Below are 18,563 nucleotides of genomic sequence, written 5' to 3'. Positions count from 1 at the left end.
ATCACAGAAAAAATCCCAAAAGAGGGTAATGTACCCAGCCGGAGCATCTGCCGCCGTCTGCCCCTCTTCAGGGTACAGAGCACCCCAGCTTTCTGGAAACTTGAAATTCTGAACTAAACCATCAAAAGACGCTCTAGACCACTTCAACGGTGGAAGTTCAGTCGACATCTCTTCAGCAAGACCTTCTTGATGTTCTCCGGTTGACATAAGAAGGGGAACAGTAGATTTTCTTTTAAACAAAGAAGGGAAGAAATTTTTACTTATCGCAATAAATAGCATCGGTAACCGTCACAGCGACTGTTCCGGGTATCACAGTTCCCCAAGCAGCAGAAAAAAAAATATCAGAACACACACGCGTTTGCACGCGCGCGTATAAGACACGGACAGTAAAAAACAACTGACAATGACAGGTTGTCAAATCAATTTACTGCACCAGTCTCGTTGAATGTAAAAAAATCTTTACAAAAAAAAAATTCAATCTTCTCACAGAAGATTTCTTATTTTTTCACGCCCAAAAACATTTCCCTCTCTTAAGTCCAGTGCTCCACTTATTTGCATAAGTACAACACTAGACTGGGGGGACTTGAAGGGGTAAGGTCCCAAAAACCTCATAAAAAGGATCTGAGACCATACCACAAACTGGCCTTTCAACCTTTTAACCTTGCGCGGCCGCGCATTGGTCTTACAAAAGGGAGAAAGTAATCAACAATTTATAGTCGCGCGCCCAAAGGAAAGCATAAAATCCTTGCGCCTTCTTCCATTAGCAAAGGATTAAAATCCTGAAGATCAATACTTCCGCCCAAATATCTAAACTTGGATATCATTTTACCCAGACTTGGGATTTATTCATCTGTGTACACACAGTAAGGTGTCACACTAGATTACAGCAGTAATCTTCTAGAAAGAATATGATCATGCACCACCCAGACGGTTATAACCGTCTGGACACGTGTCATTACCACAAGCATCCCTGAAATCACAACAAAAGCATGCAATTGGAGAATGATCTCCACTTAATCACTTTCCACGTGGCAATCCCCCAGCCATAGATCAAACCACGATCCGTGTGCATTCACATCGGATCGAGGCAACTTAACGTGGGATTAAAGAACTTAACGGAAGAAAATATAACCGCTACGGCGTTAGCATCTTTCGTCATCTTTTCAATAACAGGTTTTCCCTCCCAAACTCCCGGTTATAAATACGAGAACGGTTCTGGTATAAACTCAGATCACACTCACTTCTCAAATACTATCTCTTCTCCATTACCAATATTATTCTCACACCGGAGTCAGGTCAAGGAGAGAACCCTCTTCTCCCCTTGACGAGGCTAATGGTGCTCTTTTTTTGCAGAACCACCGGAGAAGAAGTTCGGCAGCAACTGAATCAACTGAGAGAGAGCTAACCCTTTTATGCGGATTCAAACCCCCTAGATATTTCGGTTCCGACCATTTATCTAGTGTTTCTTCATTTCCACATAGGACCATTAATTAAATGATACACTATCCTCCTCCTTGATTGATGGTGGTTCCCATGGATTAAACCACGTTTACCATGACCCTCCCATTTGATAATTTTGAGACAAAAATAAATTTAAAAAATAAAGGGGATAGTGGTTTGGGTCATGTTGATGCAACAAATAATAGACCAAGGGTAGGAGCTGGGCTGCTTAGGCAAAAGGGTTGAAGGGTTCAACTTTGCCTAACGCAGGTCGTGGGGTCCCCGCACGTTTGCAAGACGTGGAGAGAGATTCACTAGTTTATTTTTGTTGTTTGCTAAAGATCCTCCTCTGAAGTGTGTTCAGATTCGGATGAACTAGCAAAAGAAATGTGTGTATTGGATGTGAAAAGGAGTGACTTGCATGACGCAAGTACTCGATGTGAATGACCAGAGATCTTAGGAATCAGGGCTGGCCAGGAATGTCTGCTTAGTAAATGAAGTGTTGAATTTATGTAGGATCGTGTAGATTAACCTGAATGAGTCGTTCAGAGGAATTTTACTTTGTTTCAGAGCGGAAACTAAGAAACAAAGGTAGAAACAGCTAAATCTTCACTTTAAACACTGATTAGATTGAAATAACAACAATTACAATCAGTCTTCACACCGGCAGCACTTCGGTATGGAATTCAAGAACTGTTCGAATGATTTCTCTTGAAACACCTATTTATAGCCTTCATGATTCCGCTTGAAACTCACCAGAAACAGTTGGAGCGGAATCACAAGATTGGTGATTCCGCTTGATACTGACCAAGGTCATTTCAAGCGGAATTAGCTCCTCAAGCGAAATCAGACTTAATACAACTTTAATCATCCTATTTTCTCGATTTACGTACCCTGATCTAACCTATCTAGTACAAGACTCGATACAAGATGAAGTGATAGATGCATGCACTAACAGACTCCCCCTCAGATGTTGACGAGTCGTACGTGTCGAGTCTTTGCAACTTCAGTCTTTATCAGTCTCTGGGCTTCACTCTTTCTCTATCTTCTCTTGCATGTCTTCAGACTCTCCCTAACAATGTGCTGGCATTCCTTAAGTTCATCAGCATCATCAGCTTCAGGATTGTAATCTGGCTTTCTCAAATTTAAGATAGTTGCCTGGCTCAACCTTTGTCCACAGAATCGAAACCTGGCTCATGCTCTATCCACAGAATCCTCAAGTATTGGAAACTGACTCTTTAAGTATCTCAGGATCGATCCTCCTGGTTCTCTATCACTCGGCTTTGATGTTGTTTCAAGATCGTCACCTGGCTCACGTTCAGCTCAGGTTATCTGCACAATCTCTACCTCAAAGTAAATGCAAACATTTAAACTATTTCAAATTCAGATGTATGCACTCACTCAAACTCTCTCTCAACATTTAACTCTATAAGCTTGATGAACCACTAGTAGATTAGGTTAACACATTTTGATTTTAAACACAGATTCCCCCTCAGAAAAATGTCATCATGTTTAGCACTTGGAACTTTGAAAGTCAGCTTTCCAACATCAGTTGTTGAAAATCTTTTTGAATTTTTTAAAATTTATGCTAAAACACACTAAAAATCTTTTTGACTTTTTGAGATATGAGAAATGTAATGTAGTAAAGAAATATATACAAAAAATATTTTTGTGAGTTTGTGTAAGAGGATCATATCAGTTTATTAGACAAGTCACCAACACCGTTAAGCTTCATTTCATTTTAAGTTCTAAACAATTCACCTAGATTGTCAGTATATTGGTCCACTTTAAATTTTCACACAAAGTTCAACTGATCTGAGATACGATATTAATGTCTTAATTACTTAAACTTATTCGCGTGTCCCACTACTTGAATATACTCCCGTATCCAGATCCCAATATTCAGTCTTACAGGTGAGTATACCACAAATGATATCTGTAAGGGGTTAGATGCGAAACCGTGAGAGCTCAGGTCAGAACTTCCGTTCAGCAGAGAGATGACGGCTCGACTTTTGGTGTTTCCCCTTTAGAGGATCTTTTGTTTCAACAGCAATGACTATCAATTTTATTGTTTCATCAAATTGTTGAGGGCGATGTTGTATTACAAGCATTTGCAGAAAGTATTATACGGGGACTAGGTCAGAATTTCCATTCAGCAGAAGTCCCGGGATAATACCTGATGAAACAATGGTTAACCGGGCAGGGTTAACACACTGGTCTCGTCAAGAAGGGTTAATCCCTTCTTCTCAAGGATCGCTGGCTGGATCGTCCACCGGTTGATCTCCTGCACAAGGAAACAAGCCGTGACTCGTAACAAGAAGGATGGGGTGGGGGACGCTCCTTGTTACCACTCTCTGGCGTGAGAATCAATAATTGCTTGGGAAGCAAAGTGTGATAGCAGTAGTAGTGAGAGAGTTGTGAAGAGATACCTCAAACCTGGTTTGGGGTCGGTATTTATAGCCGAGGAGTGAAGGAGGAGTTGAAGGGACAGACTGACGACGTGCAGCCCTTATGCAGGTGTGTCAGACTTGTCGGTTGTGGAGGTGAAGCCACGTCTTACTGCAAAGTCAGTCTGTTGCTTACGTGTGGTCTAACAGGCGACTGTCATTCGTGCCACTTGCTCTGCGATGTCAGTCCCACTTGCCTCATGGGCAGGATGTGGTGCTGCGCCGCATCGCTGCCTGTGGTAACCACTGCTGTTTCCGCTTTCTCATTATGGCGAAGACTGTGGGATGCGGTGCCAGGCCGCATCGCCACTCGTGGTGACTGTTGCTGTTATCCAGCTCCCTTGTATTGATAGAAGTGTTCACTGGATGCGGTGCTAGGCCGCATCGCTATGAATGCTTCCGTTTTCATACACCAGATGCGACACCATGCCGCATTGTTATACCGTTCTCATATTCCAGGTAAGTCCTCTTCCATCATTGGGCAGATTGGATCTGACCGTTGTGTTCGCGCGTACCTGCACGGACACAGGTAAGTTGTTAGCTAGTGGGGGTTTTGATAAGGGTAATGGTCACTCGCGGTCGTGCTGACGCGAGATCTGGGACCATACCCCTTCAAGTCCCCCCAGTCTAGTGTTGCTGCCATATGCAAGTTGCATGTGGGAGGAGTACTGGACTATGGTGTCTAGAAGGTAGTTTGGAGTCTGGAGAAGATTCTAGGCCATGTAGATGGCTCTTGTTCTTCGTAAATTAAGCTGGAGATCTGGTAGAGTCGTGTGACGCCTCTTCCGTACCGGTGAGAAAGTTTCGCCTGATGCGAAATTCTCAGCCTAGGGTTTTGATCTGGTAGCCTGGGCTACCTGTTTCTGATGTTATCAGGGTTGGGTGCCACCTGTTGGTGTGTGATGTGCGTAAGTGCGATATATTTTTGATGTATATTTAAAGCCCTTTTTACACTTTTAGCCAAGTTTTAAATTTATAAAACACGATATTTACTAACACTAAACACACATTTGGGCAAGTGCACCCATCGTGGACGTAGTATAGTGTTGGTAAGATACCGAGGTCGTCCAAGGACACAAGAGCTTTTAGTACCGGTTTATCCTCAACGTCTAATCAAATCAAAAAGTTAGAAAAGATTTTTAAACTAAGAAAATAAAAACTAACTAAATGCTGAAAAATAAAAATAAAATAAAAACAGATAGACAAGATGAATCACTTGGATCCGACTCGTGTATTAGTATAACCTTTGATTATTTTCCCACTTTTGCACTTGTTTAAGAGATTATCTTAGTTATTGTAGTAGGCCCCTCTTTTGAAGGCGACGTTACCCTCAACCCAGTAGTTTGAGTCAGCAAGGATACAATGCTAAAGGGTTGGATTATTGGAAGATAATGAATTAAGTTATTAATGCAAATTATGGTAGGCCCCGCTTTTGGCGGTGACGTTACCCTCGACTAAGTAGTCTGAGTCAGCAGGGATACAGTCCTAAATAGCCGGATTATAGTATTAATAGTAGTTAACTTATGAGGGGGTCAAAGAGTTTGGATCCCCGCCATCCAATACCTATGGGCATTGAAGGAGATCCTACTAAATTTGACCCAGGTCCCTTGCAGGACCTCTAAACGCTGAACAAGGGCAAGACCCTTATCAAACCGTTCCCTTAACCCCCGACCAGGTAGCCAACATACCTCCATATAGACCGTGGAGATATGAATGGTGAAAATCTTTTATTTTATATAGACAGTAAAATAATGCCAAGACACTACGGACAAACGATAAGGAAAGATCACCTTCAACATAAGTAACTAGTTATTAAAGTCATTAATACAAAACCAAATAAAAAGTGCAAAAGATTAAAAATAAAAAGTAATATACTAAACACTTGTCTTCACCAAGTGATGTAAGAGACTTAGGCAAACATGGCCTTGATTGTCAAGAACTCTTACGATCAATCTTGGATCCCAAGACGACTCACACACTCTACGATGAACAATGGATGATGGTGGTGGATGATGGTGTTATGGTGGTGGTGGGTGGTGGATGAAGTGTGAGAGAGGTGGTGTGCCAAGGGATGAGTTGCAATGAAACCAAGCACTCCTATTTATAGGCTGAACAGAAGGCTGGGCACGGCCCCGTGTCCGCTGGACACACCCCCATGCCTGTCTGACACTCTCTCTCTCTTCATTAATTGTAATTCGCAATTACAATTAATGTGCCTGCTGTACTTTCGCCAAGCCCCCGTGTTCACTGGACACGACCCCGTGGTGGGCAATAGAAGCTTTTATAGGTTTGTCTTTTCTGCTGCTTCTTGGGCACGGCCCCGTGCTGGCTGAGCACGGGGCGTGTTCAGTCTTCTGCCTTCTCTATTTTGCTTGGGAGGATGCTTTTGAGGGGTCGGGCAATCCGCTTATGTTCCTTTTCTTGTATTTATGTTAGATTTTGCTGTCTTTTTGCTTCTTTTGTGAATTTGAGCTCATTTAATCCTGAAAATACAAAAGGAAGACAAAAACACTCTTTTTCCAACATTAGTACTTAAAAAGGGTTAGTTTTATGCCTCATTTGATGTAATTTATATGTTGCATTTTACACACATCAGTGTGTCGAACCAACCTCTGAGATCTTGGCCGTGAGTGTCCACAAACTTCGAACCAACCTCTGAGATGGTGAATGAAGAAGAGAGTGGTCTTCGGACCAACTTTTTTAATGGTGGCGGAAGATATCCGCAGCCGCAAATCTAGTTGTAACCTCTGCGGCAGCTGATGCAATGGTATGAGTACCTTTGCTCAAGCTCTATGTCCAGCCATTGAACATGTAATGATGATCCCTTTTTTGTGGGGTGTTCATGTTCTTCCAATTAGCTCTCAAGTAACCGTACGTCCTTTGCGGTTACCTCGTTGCTTGGCATTGTTGGCCACGTTTGGCTGAACAATATGGGATACTTGCGTCATTGTTGGCCGTGTTTGGTCGAACAATTTGAATCTGGATAATGGTCAAATAAACATGGTCATAGGCATGGTTATGCCCACCATTGTTTATTCTATCCGTCTCACAAGTGGGCCAACAAAGTCATAAGCAGACTTGTTACCGCTGTTCGGCCGCTTGTTGTTCAACGAGATCTGTTTAGATGATTGGAAATCTCGTCCGCATTTGTTCTTTAGCCACTATCCTTCACGCTCCAATGCCGAGGAGTTTTCCTTGAAGTAGCTTCGTTCATCTGTGTGATGACTTAGTCGTGGCTCTTCCGTAGCAACCATTTGCGGAGCTATAAGTGCGTCCGCAGCGACTCATAAGTGTCTGCAGTTTTGTAACCCCAGACTCGTTTGAAAATAGTGTGTTGCTTGGATGTGGCTCTTGAAGGATCAGGAGTCAGGGTTGCTGATGTGCGGTCGCGTACATTCCCATCCTTTTTGTCTAAGGAAAAGCTGTTTGCGCACCCTCTGCGGTTGTGAACCGGACACGAGGGATTTGAAGCTTGAAGAGAATGAAGGCAATGCGGGTTACCTGTTTCTGAGATGCGGTTCAGTCCAAAGAACAACACTGGTTCTGAGCATCTGACACACCTGTACGGGCTCGTGTGTCTCACTTCCGCATATTCCACGCGTGCTCGTGGGTATATGCGGATATAATTTATATCCCCTTATATAATATAGAGATATATATTTTTTGTCTTTTTTGAGGGGGTGTAAAAAAACGACATGCGGTATGGGTTATGGTGCGGTATACCAGAGAAACCGCATACCGCTTGTGTTTGGATAAAGTTGTCGCTTTTTGTTGCATACGTGGTTGAACGCACGTGTGAGTTGGTTGAAGTTGGTGAGATTTCCTGGCATGTGCTGAAATGAAAGGACATTTGCACTGCCCGAGGTCATAAATGCACTGTAGCAGGAGTGTAAACGTCTCCTATGTCAGGCGCGTGTGCGGCCACGCGCGCGTTGTAACCGTCAGTGGAACCGTCGCTGAACACGTGGCGCCGCATAATTCGTTCTTTTTGGACGTGATGATTCAGTTTCCCGTCCGCATTTATTGCGATGAGTATATAAGGGGAAACCGTTTGTGGTTTCCCCTCACTTGTTTCAAAATTTCAAAATTTCCCGGTGAGAGAAAAAAGGTTCCTTCATCTTCTACGATAAGTTTTCTGAAATTCCGGTGAGATTGTTTGAGTTTTTGTACTCAATTTCTTTTCTTTCTTCCATATTTCAATGGCTGAACCATCGAGTCCACACAATGTGGAGGGTGAGAACCCTGAACAGTCGTCACCGGCGGCGGCAGAGGAAGATGAAGATGATGGTGGTGCAGCATCGGGTGGTGGTTTACCGGTGCTTCAGTGGTCGAAAGGTGATTTTGAGATCTTAATGACCGGTATACAAATGCCCGGAGAGTTTGGGGCTATATACCCACAAGAGGGTGATACTGGTGCCGATGCTCCGGCGGGATATCTGACACTGTGGGCTGAGTTCTTCTATGATGGTAACCTCCAATTGCCATTAACGGTTTTTGTTGCCGAAGTTCTGGAGTTCTATCAGATACACATCTCCCAGCTGAGTCCTTTTGGGATGTTTCGGATCAGAAATTTCGAGTACACCTTTCGTGCTCTTGGGTTGGAGATTTCTGTTACGAATTTCCGACGGTTTTACCAGTTGACGGTAAACACCAGATTTTTCTTTTTCAACCAACGGTATGGGATTCCCAAGCTGATGACCCCTCCGAAGGGTATTACCAAGTGGAAGAGGAAGTTCTTCTACGTTAAGGCTGTTGCGGTTCATGCGAACATGACGTTGCGGAATGTGAACGAGGGCATTCCTGCGGAGGATATTGCCATTCCTACCGCCAAGTCGGTTGATTGGTTCTCCAGGTTAAAGCCCATTGAGCTGAAGAGGCTGGATAATTCGCAACTGTAAGTGCTGCGGATGATGTTGAGTAGGCCTGATAGGAAGGCAAGGCCCGTTGTGCGGGAAAAGAGTGGCGGTAAGTATTATCCCATTTATGCGGTTTCCTTGCTTCCTTATTTGTTTTACTGATTTTGCATGTGTTTTATCAGAGAACGCTCCTTTGTGGAGGATGTTCGAGTCAACCTTTGAGGGCAAGGTTGAGTTGGTTCCGTGTGGGGAACGTGAAGGTTTTAACTTGGAGATTGTTGGCAATTTCCGCGTTCCCCCACGTGATGTGCTGTATGCACCCATGCCGGAAGGCAAAGGTATCTTCTAAGACTTCCTTGTTGTTTAAAGTTCACCCTTGTGATTCTCTTGCTTGATTGTTTAAATGCAGGTAATCTTGGGGCCCTAGGGAAGTTTAAAGTGAAAACTGTCCCCAAGAAGCATGCATAGAAGAAGCATGTGAAGAAACCCGCGCGGGGTCGCGGTAAGGAAAAATTTGAGGGTTCTGTTGCCCCTCCTTTGGTGTCGCAGGCGGCAGGTATCTCTCGTTCTTGTTACTGCAGATATACCGATTACGTGGTTGTATCTGACACCCTTGAGGGTTTGGGTGTTCTAGGTGGTGGTGCAGCTGCAGGTGGGACCTCTGCGGGTTCTGGTCCTGAGGGTGCGAAGAAAAGAAAACCTGAGGAGAAAAGTGTTGGTGCCGGTGAGATAAAGCGTCGGAGGATCCAGACCAAGCAGTCTACTGGTGCGACGCAAAAGAAACCTGCGGCCAGTTCTGGTAAGCGATTTATAACCTTTGTAAGTGTTTGCATTTACAACTTGTTTTTGATAGTTATTGTTTTTTTTGTCTTGCATAACCGCAACAAGAGGACTTCTCCTCTTTGTTTGATGCTCCTCTTTCCCCGCGCATGAGACGGCTGCGGATGCGGGGGTTAATAAAGAATTTACCGGTCCTTTTGTCAAGGTGGTGAGCGAGCCTTCTGTGCAAGTAGAGGGTACCGGGGAGAAGACTGGGGCTCAAATTTTTGACACTGTTGATTCTTCCAATAATCTGATCACCCTGACTGATACTGATGATCTGAATCTGAGGTTTTCTGATGTTGGAAAACAAAAGTCTGATGCTGAAAAGCACAAGTCTCCTACCGCCGAGAAGGTTTCTGGTTCCGCTTCTGGGGGTGCGGGTTATGAAGGGCCTCCTATTCAGCCTGAAGAGTCTGAATTGGAGTATTATTATCGCACCTATACGGATGACCGGGCCGTGGTCTATCGGGGCATGGCACTGAGCGAAACAGATTGTCCAGAAGTTTCCACAACAACTATCATTACTATTTAGTTTAAATGATATGTCCCATACCGTATCCCAAATAATAAAACAAGTTATTACAGATAAGCATCTAGTCAAATATACTGTTCCGACAACTCAGATTTAAATAAAATTATAAATATTGTTCAAATGCTTCTAGAGACTCGATCTGCAAGGTCTACGGACAACTATGCTCTAGACACTTATTCCTAGCTCACCTTCCTGGCAGATAAGCATCCTAATTTCCTGTCACATACGTTAAAATAAAGTCATTACATAAAATGTAAAGGTGAGCATACAAGTTTGATATAGCATATAGAGTTCGAAATAGTTTACGCATAACCAGCACGTACACAGAGGAAAACGAAGCATGTTAATTATCGACATGGATCTATCGATACCAATGACTGCGGGTTGACTGTCCGAGACAGTTCGCAATACATGATTACCACCGTAATCCATGCAAGTAATTGTCCTTAACAACCCCCGTGTGAATGGGTGCTGAGTCCAAACTATAGTACTACGTCGTTAAGGCAGGTAGACAACATTCCACGTGTAAATATAACAACAAGCATTCATTTAGTCACGTAATACATGCGAATCGGTTAGCGTTCAAATAATTGAGTAGTGTGATTGATTGTGATTTAGATAAGTAACGTATGTAACACCCAAAAGTGCTAAAGCAAAAAGGGTTCGAGTATACTCACAGCGATTGGTTGATGGATTGAAGGGAGCGCTTGAGAGTAGGGTTAGCCTGAATAGTTCGATAGCATAACGATGAGTACACGTAAAATGGAAACAAGTGGTGATGGGTCGAACAGCCTGGTCGATCGAACAACAGGTTCGATCGAACGGGTTGTTCGTTCGGTTAGGTAGTCCGTTCGGACAGTCTGTTCGATCGGTCGGTAGGCTCGATCGGTTGGACTGTTCGAGTGGATTGTTTCTTCCTTTGAGTAGGATGTGTTTGTGTATGATGGCTTGACCTTTTGAAGTTTTCGTTGTAGTATTTGAGAACACTGGAGTGTTCTTACCTTTCAGGTCGATCGATCGAACGGGCCGTTCGATCGGCCGGCTTAACCGATCGGTTAAACACTTTGATAGTAAGTCCTCAGCTGGATGTCACCTGATCGGACAGCATGTTCGATCGGGTGGCACTCCAATATGTCGAACGAGTTGAAAATCGATTAAGGTCTGAAGCATAGTATCTCATGATTCGAAGAGTAATGTTACCAAACAGTCGTTCGATCGAACAGCACTTCGTTCAGTACTAGACTTCATGCAATTGTCAAAGTGTGGGACCATATGCTAGCCAATCGGCTAGCCTGGTCGATCGGCTGACATGTCCGATCGGCTGGGCTGTTCGTTCGAACAGCCTGTTCGATCGGTCAGCATCCTGACCTGGTCGGCCTGTTCGTCTAACACTTGGCTTTTCTGATTGTTTGACGTTATATCAAGGTGTTTTGACAACGAGCTGAACCATAACACTTTCGTTCTTACTTGTCTCCTTGGCTCAGACAGGAATCACCCAAGTCCGGCTAGTGAACGGTTCGGAACGGTAGTTTAACGTTTAACCCAAAATCGGTGAACCTCGTAGATAGAATCCGAATCTTGAACCACACAACCATTTGAATGATTAGTGAGTTGGCTCAAGCTCCGTTTCTACCGGTTTGAAGGCATTGAGTGTAAAAGAGTTGAAAGAAAGTTGGAAATCCTTCTTTCAATCCTTCACAGTATGTAAATGTTCAGATCTGTGGTAGGTCTTAGTTTGTTTATGTGGAAATCGGCTAGATCCAAGTGATTCTTGGTGGAATGGGGCCAAAACATGAAGTTCTTGAAGAACACCATGATGACATCATCCTAGAATGCTTAGATCTTGATGATTTCATGGTTAGAAATCAAGATTTGAAAGATAGAAAGGTGTAGGAGTGTGTATTGATCAAGAAAGTACAAGATTTAGGATGAAAACTTACCGGAATCGGAAGAAATCTGAGAAAAGAAGGAGCACGAGCTGGTCGAACAGAGTGTTTCTAAAGGTGGAAAGAATGACAATGACAGGCCTATTTATAGGCTTACAAAAGGGGAAAGGGTTGGCCGATCGGCCAGGCTAGGGGTGTGCAAAAAACCGAATTAACCGAACCATAACCGAATTAACCGACAAAACCGAACTGAAAAAACCGAACCAAATCAAAAACCAATGGGTCGGTTAATGGTTTTTTCGAAAACCGAAAGTAGTGGGTCGGTTATGGTTATCAATGTTTCCATACCCACCATAACCGAACCGAAACGATATGTAATAAATCTTTGTAGGATTTAAGACTTTTCACCATATTTTTAATATTTGATGTTTTTTACTGAATATTTTTAGTATTTATGGGTTTTTCATATCGTTTTGTGGTTTTGGTTGAATGTTTATTTGAGTTTATGGAATATATTATATCACTTTATTTGAATATTCGATAATAATTAGTATTAATATTATAGATTATATTTATTTTTTAATACTATAGGCAATAACAATTTATTCCATGTTAAAAAATTAAGCTATTTTAGCTAGGCTAAATACACGGTTAACCACCCGCAACCGACCCGCTATAACCATCAAAACCGATTAACCATAACCACCATAACCGATCGGTTATGGTTATGGTTTTCAAATAACCGATATCGCGGTTATGGTTATGGTTTTAGGCCAAAACCGACCCATGCACACCCCTAGGCCAGGCATCCCGATCAGACAGCCTGCTCGATCGGACAGTCCGTCCGATCGGCTGGGCTCGTCGATCAGCTGACAGCCTGATCGATCAACAGCCTGTGTTGAGCGTTCGGTGCGACGATTTCTGATATTTCGATTTCGATCGAAGATGATACGAGTACGATAGAGTTTCCTATTCAAATTACTTTTAATCCCAACCACCATATCTACATACAAGCATCTATATTTTACACTATCCCTTCGCTACCATTCATCATAATTCGATTTCGATTGCATTCGATTGAGTTTCGGGTTTCGATTCGAGTTTCGATTGATTACTACACAAAACATAAAGTAAACACACACAGGTAACACATATGGCACACACACACGTAATATAACACCAAATTCGCATAGTTTGAGTTTCGAGTTCGATTGATGATTATTGATTGATTAACTTTATCGCATTGTTACTTCCTTTTCGATTAACATCACTTACTCCACATAATACAAATAAAACATAAAATAGACTAATTACAGTCAAAGAAGTCAAACTTGACTTGGACTTTGACTTTAACATTCGGGAATACGGGGTGTTACAGCCTCCCCTTGTTTAGGGAATTTCGTCCCGAAATTAGGCTCGAAGCTGCACAACACCGTGAATGATATTACCAATTTCACGCTTCAGATCTTCATTTAAACAACTGCGGGTACTTAGCCTTCATGTCGCTTTCGAGTTCCCAAGTGAACTCCGCGCCTCGTTTGCCTTGCCATCGGACTTTCACGATAGGTATGCGCGAGCGTCTGAGTTGCTTGGTTTGGCGATCCATGATTTCGACAGGCTTTTCCACGAAGTGTAGCGTTTCGTTGACCTGAAGGTCGTCGAGAGGTACAATTTGATCATGATCAGCTAGACATTTTCGGAGGTTTGACACATGAAAAGTCAGGTGGACGTTACTAAGTTCCTCCGGTAGTTCGAGTTTGTAGGCGACTTTTCCGATCCTTTCCAGAATCTTAAAAGGTCCAACATATCGAGGCGCTAGTTTCCCTTTCTTGTCGAATCTGACCACGCCCTTCCAAGGTGATACCTTTAGAGTACGTAGTCGCCAACGTCAAATTCAAGGGGTTTGCGTCTTCTATCGGCGTAACTTTTCTGTCTATCCCTGGCTTTCGACAAGTTGTCTCGAATTTGGAGGATTTTGTCAGTCGTTTCTTGCAGTAACTCGGGACCGGTTAATTGCGAGTGACCGATCTCGTGCCACACAATGGGCGATCGACATCTTCTTCCATATAAGGCCTCGAATGGTGCCATCGGTATGCTGGCATGATAGCTGTTGTTGTACGAGAATTCGACTAACGGTAGGTATTTGTTCCAACTACCACCGAAGTCTATGACACACGCGCGGAGCATGTCTTCAAGAGTACGGATCGTTCTTTCAGTCTGTTCGTCGGTTTGGGGATGGAATGCGGTACTTAGATTAAGCGACGTACCAAGAGCTGCTTGAAACGTTTCCCACAATCGCGAAGTAAACCGAGCGTCATGGTCCGAAATGATGTCACGAGGCGTACCATGATTACAAATGATCTCGTCGGTGTAGATTCGGGCTAGTCGTTCTACCTTGTAGTCTTCTCGTATTGGCAAAAAGTGGGCTGATTTGGTCAGACGATCAACTATAACCCAAAAGCTGTCGTGACCTGATGGCGTGGGCGGAAGTTTGGTTATGAAGTCCATAGCTATACTCTCCCACTTCCATATAGGGATTGGAGGTTGTTCGAGTAAGCCGGAAGGTCGTTGATGTTCAGCCTTAACTCTTGCACAAGTCAGGCAACTTCCAACATAAAGAGCAATATCCCGTTTCATGCCCGGCCACCGGCACTTGTAGCGAAGGTCCTGGTACATTTTATCGGCACCGGGATGAATAGAATATCGGGATTTGTGGGCTTCGTCCATTATAATCTTTCGCAAATCGGTCCGCTTAGGGATCCAAATTCGGTCCAGATAATAGAAAATCCCATTTGCTTTGCTTACAAGCCGAGCTCCATCGTGATAAATCCTCTCTTTCTTCAAAGTGCGTTCGTTAAAGCAAGCATGCTGGGCTTCGAGGATAAGGGTTTCGAGATCATGCTGGGCTTGGGTATTGCGAATACTAAGCAAATAACTCCGTCTGCTGAGCGCGTCGGCAACAACATTTGCCTTGCCTGGGTGATAACGAATCTCACAGTCGTAATCGTCGAGAAGTTCTACCCATCGGCGTTGACGCATGTTAAGTTCTTTCTGATTAAAGATGTGTTGTAGACTCCTGTGGTCGGTGAAGATCGTACAATTGGTACCATACAGGTAGTGTCGCCAAATCTTCAATGCAAAAACAACTGCGCCTAGCTCGAGATCATGGGTTGTATAGTTCTTCTCGTGGATTTTGAGCTGACGAGATGCGTAAGCTATAACCTTGTCCCGTTGCATGAGAACACAGCCAAGACCAAGGTTGGAAGCATCACAATAGACAATGAAATCGTTGTTTCCGTCGGGCAATGCGAGAACAGGAGCATTGCAAAGCATATGCTTGAGAGTTTGAAAAGCAGATTCTTGTTCAGTTCCCCAAACAAAAGACCTGTCTTTATGGGTAAGGGCGGTAAGCGGCACAGCGAACCATAGAGAATCCTTCGATAAGTCGTCGATAGTAACCCGCTAGTCTGAGAAAAGAAGGAACTTCGGACGGGTTCTTAGGCGTAATCCAGCTCTTAACTGCTTCAATCTTCGGGGGATCGACATGAATTCCTTGACTATTAATGATGTGACCCCGAAACTGAACCTCCTCCAGCCAGAATTCGCACTTGGTGAACTTGGCGTAGAGTTGATTCCCCTGGAGTAGCTCGAGTACCAAACGTAGATGTTGCACGTGTTCGGCTTTCGATTTAGAATAAATCAAGGCATCGTCGATGAACACGATGATGAAATGGTCAAGATAAGGCTTACACACGCGATTCATCAGATACATGAAAACCGCGGGTGCGTCTGTTAGACCAAAAGGCATAACAACGAACTCATAGTGGTCGTATCGAGTGCGAAAAGCAGTTTTGGGGATGTCTTCCTCTTGAATGCGCAATTGATGATAGCCTGAACGTAGATCGATCTTCGAGAAATACGAGGCACCTTGCAGCTGATCAAACAAATCGTCGATTCGAGGTAGAGGGTAACGGTTCTTAATGGTTAACTTATTCAACTCCCGATAGTCGATGCACATCCTGAACGACCCATCCTTCTTTTTAACGAAAAGGACTGGTGCGCCCCAAGGAGAGGTGCTTGGGCGAATAAAGCCTTTTTCAAGTAACTCCGGAGTTGGTTCGAGAGTTCCCTGATTTCGGATGGCGCGAGTCGATAAGGGGCTTTGGCAACGGGATTAGCTCCAGGAATAAGGTCGATACGAAAGTCGATATCACGACTTGGCGGTAGTCCAGGAAGATCATCAGGGAACACCTGAGGAAATTCACGAACCACTGGAATGTCTTTGACTTCGGCCTTCTTTTTCTTTTCCTTCTCCACTACTACAATATTGGCCAAGAAAGCTCTGTATTCCTTGCGGAGATACTTGCTAGCTTGGATGCATGACATGAGTTTGAGACCTTTCGAAGCTGTTTCACCGTACACACATAATAGATCACCATTCGTGAGTGAGAATCGAATCATCTTTTCAAAACACACAACTTCAGCATGGTTTTCACAAAGAAAATCCATGCCTACTATGATGTCGAAACTTCCGAGCTGCATCGGAATAAGGTCGATTTGGGAAGATGTGATTGTTGAGCTCGAGAGTACAATCACGGAGAACAGAGTTAACAGCGACAGTTCTTCCTGTATCGACTTCAACTTCGAATGACGAGGGAAGATAAGAACGCTTACGACTAAGGAGCTTCTCGAATTCAAATGACACAAAGCAGTTATCGGCTCCAGTATCAAACAAACATGATGCATAAATACCATTCACAAGGAACGTACCATTAATCACGTTGTTGTCAGCCTGAGCTTGACGGGCGTTGATGATGAAGGTTCTGGCACGGGCTGCTTGCTGCTGCTGTTGAGGCTATTGCTGCTGCTGTTGGGGTTCTTGTTTCACCACCCTGTTCGGGCACATGTTTGCAAAATGGTTAGGGTCACCACATGCAAAGCAGACTCGAGCATTGACCGCGGGTGCTTGAGCTGCATGTTGGCCTTGAGGGGCTGGGAGCAGAGCTTGTTGAGCGACGGCAGGAGCTGCGGTGTTACGGGGACCATAGCGACAGTTCGCAGTGAAATGACCGTAGAGGTTGCAGTGAGCGCAGAAACGACAGGCGTTTCCTACCGGATGATGATATGAGCATGTCGGGCAGAGCGGGTGGGGACCTGTGTATGCACGTTTTGCTGGCGGTGCATTGGTCACTGGAGCTGGTCGGTGATGAGACTGCTGCTGAGCCTGTACGGCTTGCATAGGAGCAGTAGTTGTTGTGACAGCACAGTTCTTGTGCTGGAGCTGTTGTTGTTGTGCTTCTTCTTGCGGCGTGATGACTTGGATGGTTGGGCAGTGGAGTCGGTGGTTGGCGCAGTTGTGGCTTGATGCAGAGACTTGGATGGCTTATCCCAGAAACCAGCTTTTACCCGCTTGTCGTTGATCTCGGTGGCAAGCAAGTAGGTCTCTTCAATTGATGATGTCTTGGCGGCGTGAACAAAATCGGCAACACAATCGGGTAGAGCTCGAATGTACTTCTTGATGGCCATGTCTGGCGTCTTGACTTGATCAGGACAGATAATACTAAGCTGCTTGAAGCGAGCAGTTAAAGCAGCGTTGTCTCCGTCCTTCTGCTTGATGTTCCAAAACTCGTCCTCCAGCTTTTGGCATTCATGGTGAGGGCAGAATTCGTCCATCATGATGGCCTTCAGCTCTTCCCAAGTCAGCTCATAAGCTGCATCATTCTCGCGTTTGTTTCGTTCGGCCGTCCACCAGTCTAGAGCTCGGGACTGGAAGACACCGGTCGCATTTAGGGTACGGAGATTCTCAGGACAGCCGCTTTGGCGCAAAGTGACTTCAACCGAATCAAACCATTGAAACATGGCGGTAGGGCCATCTTCTCCGGTAAACTCTTTTGGTCCGCATGCCTTAAACTGTTTGAAGCTGAAAACGGTCTTGTTAGCATCTTTAGGAGTTTCGGTTCGTGACTCCTCAGACGATTTGCTGACGTTTTCATACACCTCGCTTACAGCTTTTGCCACTTGCTTGGCGATGATAGCAGCGAGACGCTTGTCTCTCTTCTCTTGGCGAGTAAGATGGTGTCGGGATCCAGACGACATCGTCTGCAACAGACATCGTCACAGGACTCAACACAACATGATTGAATCTCACCTCACACGTATAGTTCTAACTAAAGCTTAGGAACACGTCGAAACACGTATCACATAAACACATAGGCACATAACCACAGATTCACGTAGTCACAAAAGCATATAAGCACGTAGGCACGTAGAGCACAGAGACACGTATACATAGAAGCACATTCCTATTTAATCACAGAGGCGGTCAGAATACAGAAACCTATCATTCAAAGCTCGCGTGTCGTTCGTATAGTATATCGAGTAGCATAGCATGTCGAGTGTAGTATAAGCGTAGCGTAATTTCTTCTAGATTTGCAGCGACTTGTTATCGTTTTGAGATAGGAGGGCAATGCGAGTCGTGTGCGTCGATTGAAGTGATAGCAAAAATTGAACAATGCTCCAAAAATTTAAACACATAAGCAGAGAAGTACACGTAAAACACATAAAACGGCAAATCATAAGA

Source organism: Helianthus annuus, chromosome 1, assembly GCF_002127325.2.
Source record: "Helianthus annuus cultivar XRQ/B chromosome 1, HanXRQr2.0-SUNRISE, whole genome shotgun sequence".
Taxonomy (NCBI): domain Eukaryota; kingdom Viridiplantae; phylum Streptophyta; class Magnoliopsida; order Asterales; family Asteraceae; genus Helianthus; species Helianthus annuus.
The sequence above is the reverse complement of the archived record's forward strand: the minus strand, read 5'-3'. Positions refer to the sequence as shown.